This window comes from Vicugna pacos, chromosome 10 (assembly GCF_048564905.1).
Source record: "Vicugna pacos chromosome 10, VicPac4, whole genome shotgun sequence".
Lineage (NCBI taxonomy): Eukaryota > Metazoa > Chordata > Mammalia > Artiodactyla > Camelidae > Vicugna > Vicugna pacos.
The window spans coordinates 53569004-53588297 of NC_132996.1; the positions used below are offsets into that span (position 1 = coordinate 53569004).

At 38.0% G+C, this 19294-nt stretch overlaps 2 long non-coding RNA genes across 12 annotated transcripts in view; one reads left to right on the top strand and one right to left on the bottom strand.

Annotated features, from left to right (window-relative positions):
- Positions 1 to 19294, top strand: part of LOC140698766 (uncharacterized) — a 472809-nt gene that overhangs the window by 433593 nt on the left and 19922 nt on the right. The window lies entirely within an intron of this gene.
- The window catches only part of LOC140698765 (uncharacterized), a 73556-nt gene continuing 68311 nt past the window's right edge, over positions 14050 to 19294 (bottom strand). For all 9 annotated transcript variants that reach the window (XR_012076680.1, XR_012076672.1, XR_012076679.1 and 6 more), the window contains one exon: positions 14050 to 14281. This is a non-coding gene — a long non-coding RNA (uncharacterized lncRNA). The remainder of the gene's footprint in view (positions 14282 to 19294) is intronic.

Here is a 19294-nt window from a genome sequence, read left to right on the forward strand (position 1 = left end):
ATTGTCATTCTTTCATGACAGTGAAACTTGCAGGAGCTGAATGCATTTCTTGTTCACTTCATAATGAAAGGAGTAGCTTACAAATTAACCTATTCAGTGTGTTCTTTTTAAATATTAGGTTCTTTCAATCAGTAACTGTAACCCCAAACTGAATGTTTTATAGCACAGGACAAGACCCTTGTAGTACAAATGAGCTTTGAGGGCTGGATCAAGAGAGATGTTTAGATACATTATTTAACAGTCCTAGCTTATTTTAGGTTTTGTGATAACTGCACTGTTACTTGTAAAGTAAGAGACTGATTCACATATCCTGTACAAATTAAATTCTTTTGTATAAATAAACTGTCAAAAATAGGTTAAAAACAGCTGTGCTGAACAACTGTTTAATTGCTAATGATTCTTTGAATCAGCAACCTGATGAGGGCAATTCTTCTGCTAGTCTTTCCTGCTGTGCCTACCCACGTGGCTGTAGCTTCTCAGCATATGAGTCGTTATTCACCATCTTTGTCAACACTAACTAGTATTTCATTTTAGAGTTTTAGCCAATCTAGTGGCAGTTTAGTGATATCTCATGGTGGTTTTAATTTGCACTTTAAGTACTGTTGTTGAGAACCTTTTTATGTTTGTTGACCATTTGGGTATCCTCTTGGTATTCTCTAAATTCAAGGTTTTTCCTCATTTTAATACTAAGCAGACCTGCTTTTGATTTTTTGGTTTGCATCTCTTTCTCTCCCATGTGATAGTTACTGATCTCATGATTGACAATTGCTAAACCAGTTGCAGTATAAGACTTTCCTTCTTGGATATTTGATTCTCTGGACTTTGTTGTTGTTGTTGTTGGATTTTCTGTTCTGGAATCTAAGGGGGAAAAATGAACATTTCTTTCCTTATCACTAAGCTTCTTAATGTCAAGAACTCATTCCAGTTAAGGTATCCAGCTAGGCTACGTTGGATGATAAGGCTTACACTAATTCCTCTGCAGCATCTTGATAAACAATCTTTAATGCTGGATGAAGGGAATTTCGTTTTTATCCAACGCTGGGAGCAAGTCTTCAGACTCTTAATAAGTGCTTCACAAGCTAAAATTCAGTTAGATAGAACTGGGAAAATAACAGTTGGCATATGTAAAGAGCTAGTATTTTCCTGGAAACATTCTCTTGATTCAATCATTATATCTAACATAATATCTCAGAAATTTGCACCAAGGAGGCAGTGAATTTGTTAAAATCAAGCTGATTGGTATGAGACTTCAACAATCTTGTAGTGTTTCTACTATCACTACACCTTAGAATAGACTAACAGAATATTTCCAAGTATGTGTCTTTTTAGAGATCCTGCTTTAATCAAAGGAAGCATTTGTAGCTAGAGTGTGAAATGCTCACAAAGGAAAAGAGAACTAGTAAGATAAGTAACCTATCTCGTGATCACCTTCACCCTTTCATTCCGCTCAGTAAAAGCCTTTGGTAAGGAGAATGCAAGATAAACTCGTCTAAAGCAAGTCCTGAATTGTCCTTTTGGGTCCACAGGTTTGAAATGGTTGACTAAAAATGAGGAGAAAGAGTTTTTGCTAGCATTTCAGTTTAAGTACAGAGAAACAAATGTAGTAACCATAGGAACCACATAATTGCCACTGATTGACCTTAAACCCTTTATAGTTTTTGGTAATTTAAGGAGATTCAGAAACTGTTACGTAGTAATTGGGAAGCAGAAACACAGTTTAGCAAGTAGTTTTCTAAAGTAGGAAGCAGATTTCGAACAAGGAGCACTGTGGGCGAGAGTTTAAGGAGGACAAAGGAAAACGTTCTCAGCTGTGCAACAAGCAGAGCTGTGAGAGAGAGAATGAGTAATACTGCTACCTGCCACTTACTGGGCAACTTCTGTGGATGAAGCACCAGTAGCATGTTGCATCCTTCCTGGCATCCACACGGAAATATTTTGCCTTTATGGTTGAGGAGAGTGAGGTTCACAGAAATTGGCTTTGTAACTAGTGAAGTTTGTGTCTATGTTTACCACGGTCACCCAAGGTTCACGACAATCCATGTGGGTAATTAAACACAGGTATGGTGAAAACAAAGCTCAAGTTGCTTCTTTAAGTGTATCCTTGAGTCGCTAGATATGCTCTCAGGGCTGGGGTGGCAACTGTTGGGGGTCCCGTGGAGAAGGATCAGAGATTGAATGAGAGTTTGGAAAAGATGATTCCAAGTGACTTCTACAGATGAGGCACTGATTACGTTGGGGGGAGGGACCTCAACCAAGAGAGCGTTATGAGGGTAAATGGGCCATTGGATGCCACTCAAAACACAATGTCATAAGTTACACCTAATTGGTCAGTGTATTTATCTTAAAGCTGGGTCTTATTTGAAGTGATCATACCATTTTTGTCTCTATAACACACAACGGCAATACCTTAACTGATCTTAATAAAATAAGCTTTTATTAATCCACAATTCATTATAAAATCTGCTTTTATGCCCTGTACTATGCCCTAAAAACAAAATCATCAACAAGCGAAATAAACAAGCAAACAACATCAAACACTAGATACCAATTTAGCATTTTGAATATTTCCAGTATTTAAACAGGGAAATGGACCTATGTGTCCATAAGAAATAAACAAAATTTCTGAGATTTATGCCAAAGACTTTTCTTTGGCTTTTCTTGTTAGTAAAAATTAAAAGGGAGATTTGCTTTTACTCTTTCTTTGAACTGATAGTGATAATTGTCCAGAATTTTTCTTTTGAAAATTTAGAAAATGACTTTGTTAATATTTCAAATTGGACCTTAGGCTTTTTACAGAGTCCACTATTCATCATTCCAATTAATACAGGGAGTATACATATTTCAAGAGTATCTAATTAAATGTATGTATACACACATACTCAACTAAACATAAAAATACTTTCTTCTATGTGACCATTTCAGATCCTGGCCACCAAGATTATTAGTTTCATTTGTTTTCACTTTCAATCTAAGTTCACAATTCTCTGTGTTGAAATAATTACATAGACAACATGCTTCCTAAAAATAAATCTGAGATGCCACAAATAAGAACAATTCGATATAAGCTCGATTAAGAGCATGTAAAAGGCAAGGTCATTTCCAGTGAACACAGCAAAGATCCAGTCTTTCAGAGAGTTTACATTCCAGCAGAGTGGAACAGAAAACAACACAATTACACAATCTACGTGCAGATTATGTAATATTTGGTAAGTACTACTGAAAAGGGGAGAGCAAGACAAGGTACAGAGCTTTTGAGCTGTGAGAAATAGAAATAAGCCCACAGTGATTTAGAGACAGGAGGCTGCGTGACTGCAAAGATGGGATTTTTATCAACGATATGATGGGAGGTACAAATATAATACATTTTCCAGAGGAGAGAAGACCAAAAGCTCAGTTTTGGACAGGTACCCTTTGAAGTGCCCATGCAAATGGGGATGTGAAGTCACACTTGGTTATGAGATTGCAGTTGAGAGTGCCTCTCTATTTTCATCCCAGAAACAAACCTCAAGACAAGAATGCAAGTGCACAGGATTTATCTGGGGAGGTGAACTCAGGGAACACTGGAAAGGAAGTGAGGAAGTGAGAGTGGGAAGGGAAGATGGCCAATAAAGTGTGAGTTATCAGGCAGATTCATACTGTGTGCAGGGTGGGGTATATAGCACAGAGAAAGAACGCATGCTTAGCATGTACAAGGTCCTGGGTTCAATTCCCTAGTACCGCCATTAAACAAGTCAGAAAAAAGTATTTTGGGCCATTAAGATTAAATGCCACTAGGCAATAGTGGGAGACCCTGTAAAATGTGTATTTCAGATACTCAACCATAAAGTTGGGAAGGTTGGGTCTTTCTGTGCCAACTCCTGTCTGTAATTGGTTGAGGCAGTTCTGGCCTGCTGTATGTGCAGACTGAGCAGGGTCAGAGTCCTGAGAATTTCTGTCTTTGGTGAAAAGATGCAGATACAGGCACCTAAAGTTCTTGAAATATCCTAAAATAGTAAGACCTGAGTGGGTATGGTTGCGCTTCAGACAACATTATCTTCAGAGAGGAAATAAATCTGGGAGCTTTCAGCAATTAGAAAGCATTAAATGCTATGAGACTGCACTTAGACCCATGAAATAAGGCCTAAAAATTGACGTAAGGACAAGGACTGGTATAGGAGCTGTCCCACCATTAAGGGACCAGGCAGAAGAGAAGGGACATCAAATGAATCCAGGCAGGAATGATCAGTGACACAGGAGGGAAACCAGGAAAAGATTATGGTGTCTCAGAAGCAAAGTGAATAAAATATATTGAGTTGTCAGCTGCATCACATGATGCTGACAGGTCAAAAATTGGAAAAAGCGTGGGATTTTACAACATGAACATCATTAGGGACTCTAACAAAACAATGTCAAGTGGTGGTTGAAGCCATAATAAATGGGTTTTTAAAAAGAATGGGAGAAAAGAGGTGGGAGAAGGGAGGGAAGGGGGAGAGGGAGATGCTAACTTATTTGAGGGTGTTGACCGCGGTGAAAAGAAACGAGGTGGTAGGGTTATAAGGAGGCATTTGTAGCGTATGGCTGCCCTCAGTAATGCTTGGTGAATGTACAGAAGGATAAGTGATGAATTACGCAAAGGCCTCTGGGCCAGATGCTTTCAGGAATAAGAAGAGCCATGTGGAAACCCTCATTCCTCCTGAGACACCCTACCCCTTTGCAAGTGAAGCTCAAGTTGGAGGTGTATCCGTGACCACTGAGGGCTCCTTGGGTGTACAGTCCCTCAGAGCTTAGAGAAGATGAGGGGCAGGACAGTATTGGGAATGGCAGCGTGAGCCCCCTTTAGATCCCTGTAGAGTTGGAGGAGACTGTTATGGATATGTGCTAGTGTCAGGACAGTAAGGACAGGGGCCTGGAGATGGTGTATAAATAGATGAGTCAGTGAGGCAGCTGTCTCTGTAAGAAAGGGCAGGTTCAAGGCATTGGTTTGGGGGCTGAAGAAGAGCTCTAGCTTGGTACCTGCCTGAGAGGACCCTCCAATGGCAAGCTCAGGAACAGTGCTCTGTTCTCTTGTCATGGAGAGCCAAGACCTCTGACCCCCAAATCAGCACACTGGACACATCCTGGCCGAGGCAAAGGCTGGCCTCTCCCTTTAGAGATGCATAGTAGTTGAATTAAAAAGAAAACCTCACCACATAGAAGCTAGGAATTAAGTGATTGCCCCAAAGTGACTGCCATGAGTAAACAAGTTTAGAAAAAAAAATTATTAGACTTTTTCAAACTAAACATTTTTATTATCAAATTGAGTTACTTAAACATTAATTTCCCCCCCATTTCCATCCTGCCTGCCTTCCTCCCTCCTTCCCTTCGATCCCTCTTTCTTTCCGTAATAATGTTTTGAGTGCATACTATGAGGCAGGACCTTTAGTAGGAACTGGTGCATAAAGTAATGACTATGCCATTTCTTTAAGGTGCTTGAAGTTCTTTAATAAGAACCAAGCAAACAAACATTTGAAATAAGTGATTGGTGGTCTGAAAGCCAGAGGAGGAAAAACAAGTCCATTCAGAGTACAAGGACTATAGAATTTCTTCCTAGAGGACATTACTTTTTAAACAATAATTTTTAACACTAGATGGGAATTACTATTGATCATCTATCAAGCCAGATTTCTTTCTGCAGTGTTTCTGGATAAATGGAACATAGCTAATATACGTTTTGCTTCAAAGCATCTGCTGATCTCCCATTGTAATTTGCATCCAAGCCTAATGAGATAATCTGCTTTGAATGACCTCAGTTTGCAAAAGACTAATTTATCACCTTCCTGTGCCGCCTTGACTGTAAGGCCATGCTCTCGGGATGTGAAAGAGGCATAGTCCACAGAGTAGCATTTTAAGTAAAAGCATCAAATCATAACCAAACAACTTCCAGAGAAGGCAGGCAAGAGACTGCACCGAGTCAATTAAAGAAAGCCTTCAAACCCCTAGGAGTTTTCAAAAAAACCTCCCAAAACAGCCCTTCTGTGGAATGGGATGATCTAAATGAATATCGTTTCACACTCAATTTGTTGTGCATCGCTTCTTCTGCCTTCTGTGCCAATTAGATTCCAAAACTGCTTTGTGTGCAGCCCGGGAGAGGTAAACCCAAACTGGAGCCCGGTACCTCACCCAGGCCTCGTCCTGGATGTGCGTCTTGTCTGAAAGCTTGCATTCTGAATAGACCTCCCACTCTTTTTAGAGTTGGCTTGGACATGCACTTCATTACTCTCAGATATGAAATATGTGACTTCAAAAACCAGCAGGTTCAGAAAAAGAGGCTTTAAAAAAAAATTCAGTTGCATGGGGAGGACAAGTTGGAGATCTAGAAAGCTTGTGATCATAGCATAGATCCTAACTACTGAGTATTTTTCAGTTCCTGCCTGTAATGATGTGGCCGGGAAATCAGCATGTTGTATTACTCTGTGGCATATTTGCACTTAAGTCCAATGCTAATAAATAATCTATTCATGTGGTGCCTTAACTAAAATAACTGGGTAAGTTCTAGTACTTTTATTAAAAGGCATATTCTATTATTCATTATATCAAAGCACATAACGTTTTTGAGAGTGTGTGTTTATTCATTTTGCTTAGAGCTTTTTACTGCTGTTTTCACAATATCTAGTACAATTTTGAATAATGGAGAGAGCAGAAATATTTGCCTTGTTTTTAGTCTTTTAACAAATGCTTTCAGTGATTCACCTTTAAGAAAAAGTTAGCTTTAGGCTTTTCATAGTTATCCTTTGTCACTTTAAGGATATTCCCTTCTATTACTACTTTAAGAGTTGTCTTCACAAATAGTAATTGAATGATTTCAAATGCTTTTTCGGTATCTATTGAAATGATTATATGGCTTTTCTGCCTTATTCTATTAATATGGAAAAGACACTTGTTTTCAGTTGATAGGTAAACCTTGTATTGCTGCAATAAGCTCTACGTGGTCACAATGTATTATTCTTTGTACAAACTGCTGGACACATTTGCTATATATGTATTTTTATTGAGTTATAGTCCGTTTTACAATGTGCCAATTTCTGGTGTAAAGCACAATTTTCAGTCATACATGAAGATACATATATTCATTTTCACATTCTTGTATGCATGTTTGTGAGGGATATTGGTATGTAATTTTCTACACTTATAATTCATTTCAGAGATTTAGGGGAAAACTGCCCTCTATTTTGGGGGATTTTTTTATATCTTCCTTAAATATTAAACAGAATTCACTGCTAAACTTAAGCCTGAAGATTTCTTGTGTGTGAAATTTTAAATAACAGATTCAAATTCTCTAAGAAATATAGGAACTCTTGGATTTTTCTATTTCTTCTCGTGTCAGTTTTGGTAACTTGTGTTTTTTCAGAGAATTTGTACTTTTCTATTGATGTTGTCAAATTAATTGGCATGAAGTTCACAGTATTCTCTTATATTTTTTAATTGTCTGTAGGATCAGTAAACAATAAATATTTGTTGCAAGTTGAATAAATGAATAAACCATAGAAATTTACCCAACTCTTTTCCAACTCAACCACTAACTTTCAAACTTCCTTCAAAGCAAAAAAACAAAACAAAACAACAACAAAAAAAACCCACCCAAAACTTTTGATTAGATAGCAAACTTCCTCAGAAACTTTTAAGTTAGAATGGGGAATATAAATATGGATAAAAGAAAGATAATTTTGAGAAAGTATGAGCTCTTTCAACTTGCCCCCTCTGACCCCACTCCAGTCCTCCTCCTGTCACAACCCAGGAGATGTTCCCCCATTTACGAAAACTTAGGAGTTCAGCTGAATACATTTTCATCAATCACTGAACTATACTCTAAGCTTATTAAATGCAAAATGAAATTTTATTCATCTTTGCATTTTTATAATACTTAGTACAGAGCATTTCATGTAGTATTCAGTAATGCTTCATTAATGATTGAATTGAGACAAGTGTCCTTGACTCATGCCAAAGAAATAAAAATAACTTATAAAATAATGACCATGCTTTGTCATGGTCATAAAATCACAGTTAGATTCTTTATACAATCGCCAGTGTTTAAAGAGAGCCCAGCAAAATCTACCTTGATATTTCTGTCTGTCGGAAGAATACTTGATGGAGTATAGTATTTCTGCCTTGAGGTATGACCTTTCCAGACTCTATAACCAAGCAGTGATTAGGCAGAGGGGGCCATTAGTAGGTAGTGCATTTCTCTTTCTCCTCATCAATTTCTAATATGATTGGTTTGTTTATTGAATGGGAAGTCAGGGTTTGCTCATTATTAATATCCTGATACGCTTTGTAACTGCATGAACCTTCTTTCCTTTAGATATATGACAATGACTGAAGAAAATGCTCCCAGTTCTAATGGACAAACAAAATATTTTGTTTACCCTTCAGCATGGTTACAAGTTTGGCTGTGTTCCTTCAAGAGTTCATGAACGTATTTCCAGCTCTAAAATATAATTTCATTTGCGTGGGGACTAATCAGCTTTCTTTTAGTCTCTCATCATCCTCTGTGACAAAGAATTACTCTTTCTGAGCTCCAAAACCAGAGTCAAAGATCCTCAAACATTAATCTTTTTCTCTTTTGACTCTATTCTCAAAAATCACAGGTACAGTGAGATTTTCAAGTGTTGCAAGTCACATAAATAGGCTGTTTCTGGTAACAAAACGTGTAGTTCTGAGTTAACATGTGAGGGAGAGGTGCCCTGTACCTACCCTTTACCTGCTAGTGTGTGACCTCGATTGTAATTTAAGGATCTTTGAAAGACCTTCTTGCTGATTCAACTTGGGAAAAATTACGCTCCAGAAAACATGTTGGCAGATTTCCTCATTGTTTTAAAGCATTTCTTCCCAGAATACTAAATGTGAGGGAAGAATTAAAACAGCCAGACAAGGCAATTTTTGTAGTCCTGATAACAAATGGCTTTTACTAGATCAGTAGAAACAAAGCTTCAAACCAAGTTCCATAAGCACTGACAGAGTGAATTCATTACAGAGATTGATCAGTGTTACTAATACATGACCAACCTTATAATTAAATGATTGCTACGTATCTCATCTCCCTAAAAATCTCCCCTGCTTTCCTGTCCTGTTCTATTCTCTTCTTTGCTTCCTGTCCCTCACTTTCTGTTTCCCTACCTCCACTCCTGCCCCCATTTTAGGAAACAGATACTAATTACTGGAAAGGAATCCAATTTCTTCAGAAATGCCTAGGCTTTTGTCTTTGAAACCAGAATCTCTGTTACTGGTCAATACTGTATTACTAGAAACCTGAAGCTGTGTTACTTTAGCTATGACTCTGAAATGTTTTTCCAAATCATATGAGTCTTCTGAAAAACTGGGGGACCAGAGGAATGTTACCTGTACTTAGCCCATATCAGTAAGCGTCATCTGCACTACTGTGTGGATTCAAACTTTTCTGTAATTTCTCTTCTCCTAAGATAGGAATCCCCTCAAAGCTGGTTTCTCACGGCAGAGTTTGTTTCTTAACACATTAGCAACTTCGAAGGAGAGGTGAAGCTCTCCCCAAAAGTTTGATGGTGGAGTGTGTTTAACAGTTACACTAGTGAAATCATCATTGTGTGTTCATTAAGGGTTCACATCTGACCTCTAGCCACTTTCCTGCTGTAGGTCCTTGTGCAAGTTTATTTAAACTTTGAGTCTTAGTTTCTTCTTCTGAAAAATGGAGATTATAGTAACATCCCACACGGCTGAGGTAAGGAATAAATACTATGGTGCTAGTTCAGTGAATGCTAAAAATATTTCCTATGATTATTGCTTTTATCATTTCCATCATCAATTCTATAAACTACCTGATGAGGACTCCTTAAAGTCTTCCAATATCCAAGTCCATTGAAGCGCAGCTAAGATGTCAGAGGTTTGCTTTCCCAGGCAAGAGACTGTGAAGTGGAAATTTGAATGGAGGAAGTTTACTGGGGAGTGATTTCGGTAACAGCACCTCTGAGACAGTGAAAAAAAGCTCAAATGAACAAAGGGAGGATGTGAACTGAGATGCAGGTGCCTTTTGCTTCCGTTGAACCCCTGGGGATCTCTGGAGCTGAGATGGCCCTTCACAGTTGACTCCAACTGAGAGAAGTGAAATTGGTGATTTTTCATTGAGCAGTCACTGCATGGGGGCTACTCCAGGGCTGAGGGAATGAAAACTTGGGTGAGAGAGCTTTCTTCAATTAAGAGAAAATCCTGGGAAGGCATTTAGCTTTGGGTGTGGTCAGTAGCCAACACTCCCAGCATCTGGGAGTGACTTCTTGGTCCCAAAGAAGAGGGATCAGGTAGTGCATCCCAGAATCCATCATAGCTGTCCCACCAAGTGTACCAAACGGGTAAGGATGCTGTAACCACTCACCGCTTAACTTCGCATGGAAGGAAAAGAGAACAATCGTGATTTTTATCCCTGACTGTTTTAGCTGTTCAGCAGGAGGCTGGTAAAATCAGTCATTTCATAAGAGGGCGACTCTAACATTCCTATTTCAGTAAAGCTGCGATACTGGAATTGCAGCTAAGTAAGTGACCTAGGATTTCGGGTAATCTTCTCTCCATCTATACAAGAATTGGGAGTCAGCTCCTGCCAGGTAGGCAGCAGTCTGACCGTGAGAGATTTAATAAAGAAGATTGTATCTTCGTTGGAACAAATCAATGGGATCTAGTCCCACAGTCAGTTCTTCTTCTCTTTAAGAAGAAAAGCATTCCTGACCTTGACAACGTTAGTCAGCCAGGAAGGGTTGTCTAGGGAGATGCTTACATGGGAAAGGAGGCTCAGGTATGAGTGGATGGGAGACAGAGTGAGGGTGCGAAACACCTGAGTTAGATTTATCAAAAAGGTAAACCTCATCACACTCTTTTCTAAAGTTAAAAAGTAAAACATTTTTCTCATGAAAATATATTTAATATTTATCAACAGGTGCAAGATGGCCCCCCGTTTCCTCTACATCCACTCTTAATGGCTTGTGTCATCTCCCTGTGAGTGTGGGTGGGATCTTTGTGACTGCTTCTAACCCACAGAATATGGAAAAGTGACGAGATCTCACCCCTGTGATCACATTGTGCAAGGCTGTAACTTCTGTCTTACTAGCGGACTCTCTAGCTGTCTCTCAACTGCTCAGTCTGATGAGACAAACTGTCATATTGTGAGATGCTCTGTGAAGAAGTACACATGAGGGTAGCCTCTGGTTGCTGGCCCATAAAGAATTTAGGCCCTCAGTCCAACAGTCCTGATTTGACTGGAATTCTGACAGCAACCACATGGTCTTGGAAGAAACCCCTCCCCTAGTAGTCCTTTCAGATGAGGCCCTAGTCCTAGCTGATGCCTTGATTGCAGTCTTGCTGCAAACTGAAAACAGAGGACTCGGTTAAGCCATCCCTGAACTCCTGACCCATAGAAAACATGAGGTAATAAATGTAGGTTGCTCTAAGCCACTAAGTTTGTGCTATTTTTTTAATGTCAAAATTCCACTTGTTCGTTGCTGATATATAAAAAACAGACTTTTGTATTAATTTTGTATATGAATCTGTTTCCTGTAAACTTCCTGTAATTTCTGATTAGTTGAAGAAAATTGTTTATTCTTTTGAATTTTCTACATAGATAATCTTACATTTGTGAACAAAGAATTGTATTTCTCCCTCCCCAAACGGTATGCATTTTATTTCCTTTTCTTGTCATGTTGCAATAATTAGGACTTCATGTTGAAAAGATGTGGTGAAAGTGAACATGCTTGTTTTTTTTCCTGATCTCAGTGAAAAAGCCTGAGTTTCTCACCATTAAATGATGCTAGCTGCAGGTTTTTTTTTTTTTGGGTAGATAATCTTTCAAGTTGAGGAAGTTCCATTTCTATTCCTAATTGCTGCGATTTTTTGTCATGAATGAGTGTTGAATTTTGTCAAATGCTTTCTCTGCATCTGTTGATATGATCATGAGATTTTTCTTCTTTAGCCTGTTGATGTGGTTGGTGTACATTAATTGATTTTTTAAAATACAGAGCTAGCTTTGCATACCTGGGATAACTCCCACTTTAGTCAAGATATAATTCTTTTTATACACTGTTAGAATTGATTTGCTTATATTTTGCAGAGGATTTTTACATGTATGTTCATGGGAGATATTAGTCTATAATTCTCTTTTCTTATAATGTTTTTTGTCTGGTTTTTTTATTAGAGTAATGCTGGCCTCATGGAATGAATTAGGAAGTATACCCTCTGCTTCTATCCTCCAAAAGAGATAGACAGAAAATTAGTATAATTTCTTCCCTAAAGCACAGTGACATTCACCAGTGAACCTACCTGGGCCTGGTGCTTTCTAGTTTTTTTGGACTTTTTAATTATTGATTCAATTTCTTTAGTAGATATAGTCCTGTTCAGATTTTCTGTAACTTCTTGTGACTTTTGTCAGATGGTGTTTCTCAAGGAATTGGTCCACTTCATAAAGGTTTTCAAATTTGTTGGCACAGAATTGTTCATCATATTTCTTTATTACCCTTTTGATTACCACAGGATCTGTAGAGATGCCCCTTTCTTCATTTCTGATATGAGTAATTTGGTCGTCCTCCTCCTTCTCTCTCTTTTTTTTGGTCTGACGAGAGGCTTATCGGTTTTATTAAACTTTTCAAAGAACCAGCTTTTAGTTTCTTTGATTTTTTTTTTCAGTTCCTGTTTTAAATTTAACTGATTCCTGCTGTAATTTTTATTAGTTCTCTTCTTTGGATTTTCTTTTTCTAGTTTTCTAACATGAGCACCTAGGTTATTGATTTTAGAACTTCCTTTCCAACATATGCATCCAAGTCTATACATTTCTAAGCATTTCACTTTTGCTACATGTTCCAAAATTTAATAAGTAATATTTTCAATTTGTTCAAAATATTTTACAATTTCTCCTGAGATTTCTTCTTTGACTACTGTGTTATTCAGAAGTGTTTTTTGAGTACGTGGGGATTTTCCAGCTATCTTTCCTGTTCTTGATTTCTAGCTTAATTCCACTGTAGTCTAAAAGAAGACACTACAGAATTTATATTCTTATAAAAAATTTAAAGCATGTTTTATGGCCTAGAATGTGGTCTCTCTTGGTGTCTGTACATTATGAGTTTGAGAGGAATGTATTCTGCTGTTGTTGGACAATTGATAGATGTCAACTGTATCCAGGAATTGATGGTATTGTTGAGTTCAGCTATGTTCTTAGAGATTTTCTGCCTGTTGAATCTATTTCTGATAAAGGGATATGACGTCTCCAACTATGACAGTGGAATTGTCTGTTTTTCTCCTTGCAGTTCTGTCAGTTTTTGCTTTGTGAATTTTGGAGCTCTTTTTTAGGCACATACACAATAGGGACCGTATTATGTTTTCTTGGAGAACTTATCCCTTCACTACTATGGAGTATTCCTCTTTATCCTTGACCTTTGTTTTTTTTTAAGCCCACTCTGCTTGAAATTAATATATACTCCTACTTTCTTTTGATTAGTGTTAGCACAGTATATATTTTTCCATCTTCTATTTTTATCTTATATATATATATATATATATATATATATATATATTATTTTGAGTAGGTTTCCTACACATAATCTATGGTTGGGTCTTGTTTTTTGATCAACTTGACAATCTGTTTTTAAATCTGTGTATTTAGACCATTGGAGTTTTAAAAGGTTACTGATACAATTGGATTATCTACCAAACTTGCTAGTACCTTTTATTCATTACCCTTGTTCTTTGTTCCTGTTTTTTATCTTCCACTCCTTTGTTTTTGCTTTTGTGGTTTCAACTGGCATTATATATATATATATATATTTACACACACACACACACACACACAAACACACACACACACACAGGGTGAGAATATTTTAGTAAGCCTGTGCCTCTCGACTGTGAAGATCACAAATGCTTCTCTCTCTCTCTCTCCTTTTCCCCAGTTAGGACAGGCTGGCTAGAGTGGTGTAGAGTTTAGTATTTCCCTTTCCCCAAGTGTAAGTCTACAGTGGGCCACCCCCCCCCCAACAAAAAACCTTCATATGAAGGCATTCTTACCAGGGAAATAGAAAAATATGGACATATAAAAAGAACTTAAAATATTTAATGTACCAAATGGGTAAACTTCATAAATATGAACTTCAGGTGAGGATTTTATTGCCACTGTAATTCTTTAATATTTCTTTAGAGTTAGGGACTGTGAGGCAAACTTGTGAAGACGATGAAGATAAGGGCCTCTCTTCTCTTTTTAGGAGAGTCCTTCCAGTGATTCAACTCCTCTTCTGTCTGTCTCTGTGTCCATCTGTTTCTGGGACTGCGTGTACAGAAAGAAAAAGAGACAGAGAGGTCTTAATTTGGAAAAAAATTCAGAAGTCTATACCTGAGATCCTTTGTGATTGATGAGTTTGAGGCCCAGACAAATGGCTGCTATGACAGAAGTTAAGTTGAGGAAAGCGGAGTCCCTCTGATAACACTGAGGGGACCACGGTGAGTGGCTGTCCTGATATGAGCCTTTGTTCTTCACTTTGAGGAGGACTGGGAATAGAGGTTACTGAGTGCTAAAGGACTTAAAAACTTTCAGAGCAGGGAAAAAGTAAAGAAATCCTGGCACCGAATGCTTTATAGTAGTGGGGATGGATGAAGAGAAGTTTGGGATTAGAGAAAGTAACTTCAATTTTTAATTTTAAATGCATGTGAAAGAGCAAATTTATAGTTATTTGTTAGTTACATTGTTTTTCAAATGTAAAAGAAATCTTTCTAGCACTATAGCAACCCCTTTGAGGAAAATAATTATATTTTTTGTCATGATGATGACATTCCATTAAAACAAGATACTCATCCATGAAACTTCTGGAAAATGTTAGTTAATATGTGAACGAAAATGAGGTAGTAACAGATGTAAGTACTGTAGAAGTTAAAGTGTTGAGCTGTAAGGAATTAGTGATAATTAGGGCTCCCTTCAGGGAGATGTGAGATTTAAGAGATGCCTTGAAGAGTCAATAGCTTGGGAGCAAAGTCCAGATCAGCAGGTTATATGAGTAAGGTACAAGGATGGAAATGGGTATGATGGGCTAGTAGAATAGTGACTTTTTTTAAAGGCACAGTTTCATAGTGTACATTTAATAACAAGTGTATGTTGGCAGGGGTATTCTGAGTTTCCTTAAACATGGAAAAGCAAACAAAACCACAACAAACACAACTACTAAATTGTGAGTCTGAGTGTGTCCAGTTACATCACTGAGGACAGGCTGTAGGTCACTCACTCTCCAGTGACCAGCAAACTGTCTTTTCTATAGATGCTGTTCAGAAAAAAATGAAATACAGGAAGAACTGATCCTTGCTTAGTACTTAGCACTGTAAGTGATCACAAGCTATGTGTCAAGTAATTAGAGTAATCAAGATGCAGTCACTGACTTTAGTTAAACTTTACAGCACTGAGTGAGGAGGAATAAATTTATATGAAATAAAAGTGGAGAAAATTTAAGGCCAGTCTGAATTGCATATTGATCAGATGATAGTAAAATGTATGTGTATGCACACATCAGTAATTAACTAGTATAAATCATTTCACAAGTCTTCTCTCTCAAATACATAGTCACACAAAAAAATAATAGGGAAAAGCTGCCCAAACATCTTAGTAGTTTCAGTCATGACACTAGACATCTGGAAACTTCTGAAAAGCTGCAGGCGTAGCATTGCATGGCCATGCTAAACGTAATGAAGACTGAACATTTTACTTAATTTTGACTTCAAATTAGAACCACAAGTTTAAATCTTGGAAATAGAGGGTCAAGCAGAGCGAGGATACTTACTGTATATCCTCTCAAGAAAATCCCTTGAAAAAGAAATTTAGAGCTTTGTTCTAAGAGAACTGAGTTGTCCACTCATCAGCCATTTGTGGAGTGTGTTGTGTGCTAAGTGTAGGAAACCAGTAGGGAAACGTGAAATTCTTATTCTCACGACAGAGTCTAATGGAGGAGCAGAGGGGGAAAAACAAGTAAGTATGCAGTTGTAAATTGTGTTTAGTACTAAAAGGGAGAAAAAGAAAGATGTGTGTATGCAGGGGGTGGGAAGATGCTTGCTTAGAATAAGGTGGGAAGACCCTCTAGAAATACAACCTTTAGCAAGATACTTAATGGTTAAGAACTTGGCAAATAAAAGACCAGGGGACTAGTAGGAGAAAGTGGATAAGACAATATTCCACATAGAGGGAACAACATATGAGAAGGTCCTGTTATGGAAAGAATGTGGCGTATGCATCACTTAACAGCAGCTGATAGGTCTGGAGGGATGTAGGCAAAAAAAAAAAAAAAAGAGAGAGAAAATGAAGTGGAGAGAGAGGAGGGCTACAGAGCCTTGATCCAGGGAATAGATTTTTATGTATATGTAATAGAAGATAAAATACTTCAAAGGAGAGACATTCATTCATTCAGCAAATATTTATTGAAAGCCTTGATGTACACCTGTACAGGTTCTAGGTCCTTGGCAAACACTGGTGAGATAAAACACACACACATTCTAGCTCTGTGTTGGACATGAGCTTCTATCCTAGTTTGTGGATGTGGGGGTAGAAACAGACAACCAACAGCAGGCATAGTAAATAATTAAATTTTATGATGTATTAGAAAGGATGAATTCTAGCAATAAAATAATTTCAGTCACGTAAGGAATGTCAGGAATACAGGAGCAAGGAGATGTAGAAATAACGTACGATTTTAAATAAATCCGTTAGGGCAGGCTTTGTTGATAAGATTATGATTTTAGAAGATTACTTCTCTTCAGATATCTGAATTTTTTTTAAGGCTGTGACACTGAACTAATAGAAACACATTTTGCTGTCTCTGACACGATACAAACTGTCTTTGTATCAAGATTTTGCATTAGTGTGGTTGTCTGTAACTGTGACCATTACTTGACAGTCAGCATCCCGCTGGATTTGGCATCACCGAGTTTCACTGACTGAGCCAGTGTTATGCTTACACGTTTGTGTTGGGTTCTTACCACACTGCTTGAATATACAATTTTGAAACATATGCTTTCATAGGCTTTGTAAAAAGCTTTGGTTTTATACTCAGTGAGTTACCTGAGTAAACAGACAACTAGATCTCAAAAAACTGGCTAATTCAGGGAAACAGCAGCAGGAGGGAAGTCAATTGTTTGGACATTTCGGTATCTTCTATTACCCTAGACTGGCTGTGTAGTCATGAATTCAAGCCTGATTAAGAAACAGTAAGACTGCTCTTAAGCTTAAACTTTAAGCTAGAAAATCGTTTCCTAAATTTGGATCAGTTCCTATCTTGAAGACAGTGTCTGGTTAAGAACTTAATTTTCCATATCATTTGGTTCCTCCTTCCCAATTTCACGTGCTTATTATGATTTTTAAAATACGGAATGGGTCTACAGATCTATTCTAATTATTGTGTTGTCATGGTATTAGAGGTATTTAAAGTGAAGTTCTGGCTAACAGGATTTATCAATTTAAGCCTAGCTTGAATTTTAAGTCAGTAAGTGGCACACTTTGTTGAATGAGTGAATATATGAATTAACAACAATCAGTCATTGAATTTCCATTCTCGGGTAAATTCAGGGTTTGGTGGTCAGGAATCAGAGATAAGACAAAATCCTTCTCTTTAATGTGACTGACTCCAAGAAAGTAGTAGAAGTTCTTTTCTTCTGGCGATGATTTTCAACTAATTGTGTGAAATCCAACTCATTCCAAAAATTAAAAAAAAAAATCAATAAAGGAAAAAAGAGAAAATGTGCGTGGTTGAAGTAGGGAGGAAGGAAGCAAGATGAACGTTAGGGCCAGTGCTCTTGGCTTGACAAGTTTTACTCTACACAAGCATGTTCAACTAAGAGAGTGACTGTGGACTGAAATCCAGTCCACGCTCCACTGACGGAGTGCTATGCTTTGGCCCACTTTGCTTCCCTTGCAAGAATGGGTGCCTTTTTCTTATTTTCAAAAAGTTCAGAGTGGGTTAGTGGTGACCATGACCAGCTCTTACATCTGATGATACTGATGACTAATATTTATAGCCTTTACTTGGGTCAGGTATTGTGCTTTGCACATAATATTTCATTTATTTTATCTGAACAACCCACTGAGGGAAACACTTATTATTCCCATTTTATAGATGAGAAAACTGTGGCTTATAGAGAATGTAACTTACCTAAGCGTAAGATACAGAAATATGCACACAAACATAAGCACACGTACACCTACACACGCTAATTTGAATTTGATGATCATTTGCAGCCAAAGAGCATTTAGGCAACATCTATAGACTAGCAGAGGATTCAAATGGCCAGGAATCTTGTGTTTAGAACTCAGTAAGACTGAGAAGGGATAAACTGCTGTTATGGGATTCTTGGTTACACTGCTCTATTAATTTAATAGCAGACTCTGACTTTATTACTGTAAATAACATATTCATTAAAATGTTTAAACACTCATGAATGAAGAGAAGAGGCATTAGAAATGCACTCTGTTAGTATAACTAACAAAGCAGTGAAATCATCTCTCTGCATCAGGGAATTCTGGGGAGGTGATCGGCATGCTCGCTCCCCGACTCCTTCAGTCGGCTTTGTGTTTGACATTCGAGCCTGCTGTACATACCACAGAGGATAACTAAAGAGAGCAATTTATTTGGGAGAGAAAAATCAGCAGCCTCTCCGTGGAATCGAGTGATTAAGAAGTAATGTAAGCCTTCACAAAGAAAAAGTTTGTTCCGGATTGGTTTGGGCTAACCCACTACCGGGAGATATTGAGAAGTCCTTCATTCCTGTTGCATGAGAAGGACAACTGCCTTCTGAGCAGGGAGCTGAGAATGCAGATGTTTTATGAATATCAAGTAAGGCCTGATGGGCTGTGCAGATAATTTTGTTTGGGAGTCTGAGTTCCCAGGCTGAAGATCCTCTGCTCTAGTGAAGGATAGCTCCTGGGATTCTAACATTAGAATTTTGGGCACTTATGCTGGTAAGTTAAAACAGACAATAGGGGGTGATTTTAAGAACTAAAACATTATTTTAAGCTAGTTTTTAGTTGCCCTTGGAGGTATTCGAACAGGAGCCATGACGTTCATACGGCTGTAGGTGCACAGTGCGTTACACGTGGCAGAGAACACTGAGGTCACTGTGATGATGTGGCCATAAGGACACAGGTGGTAACAGTGGTAATGAGAGGAGATGTCAGATGGGAGAGCAATCACATCTCATACTGATAGGGCTTGACTGATAGGGCATAAGAGGCGGTGGAGGAAAAAGAGTTGGTCTTTTTCGGCTGCATGCATTCACTTATTTAAGAAGTAGGTATTTAGCACCTATTAAG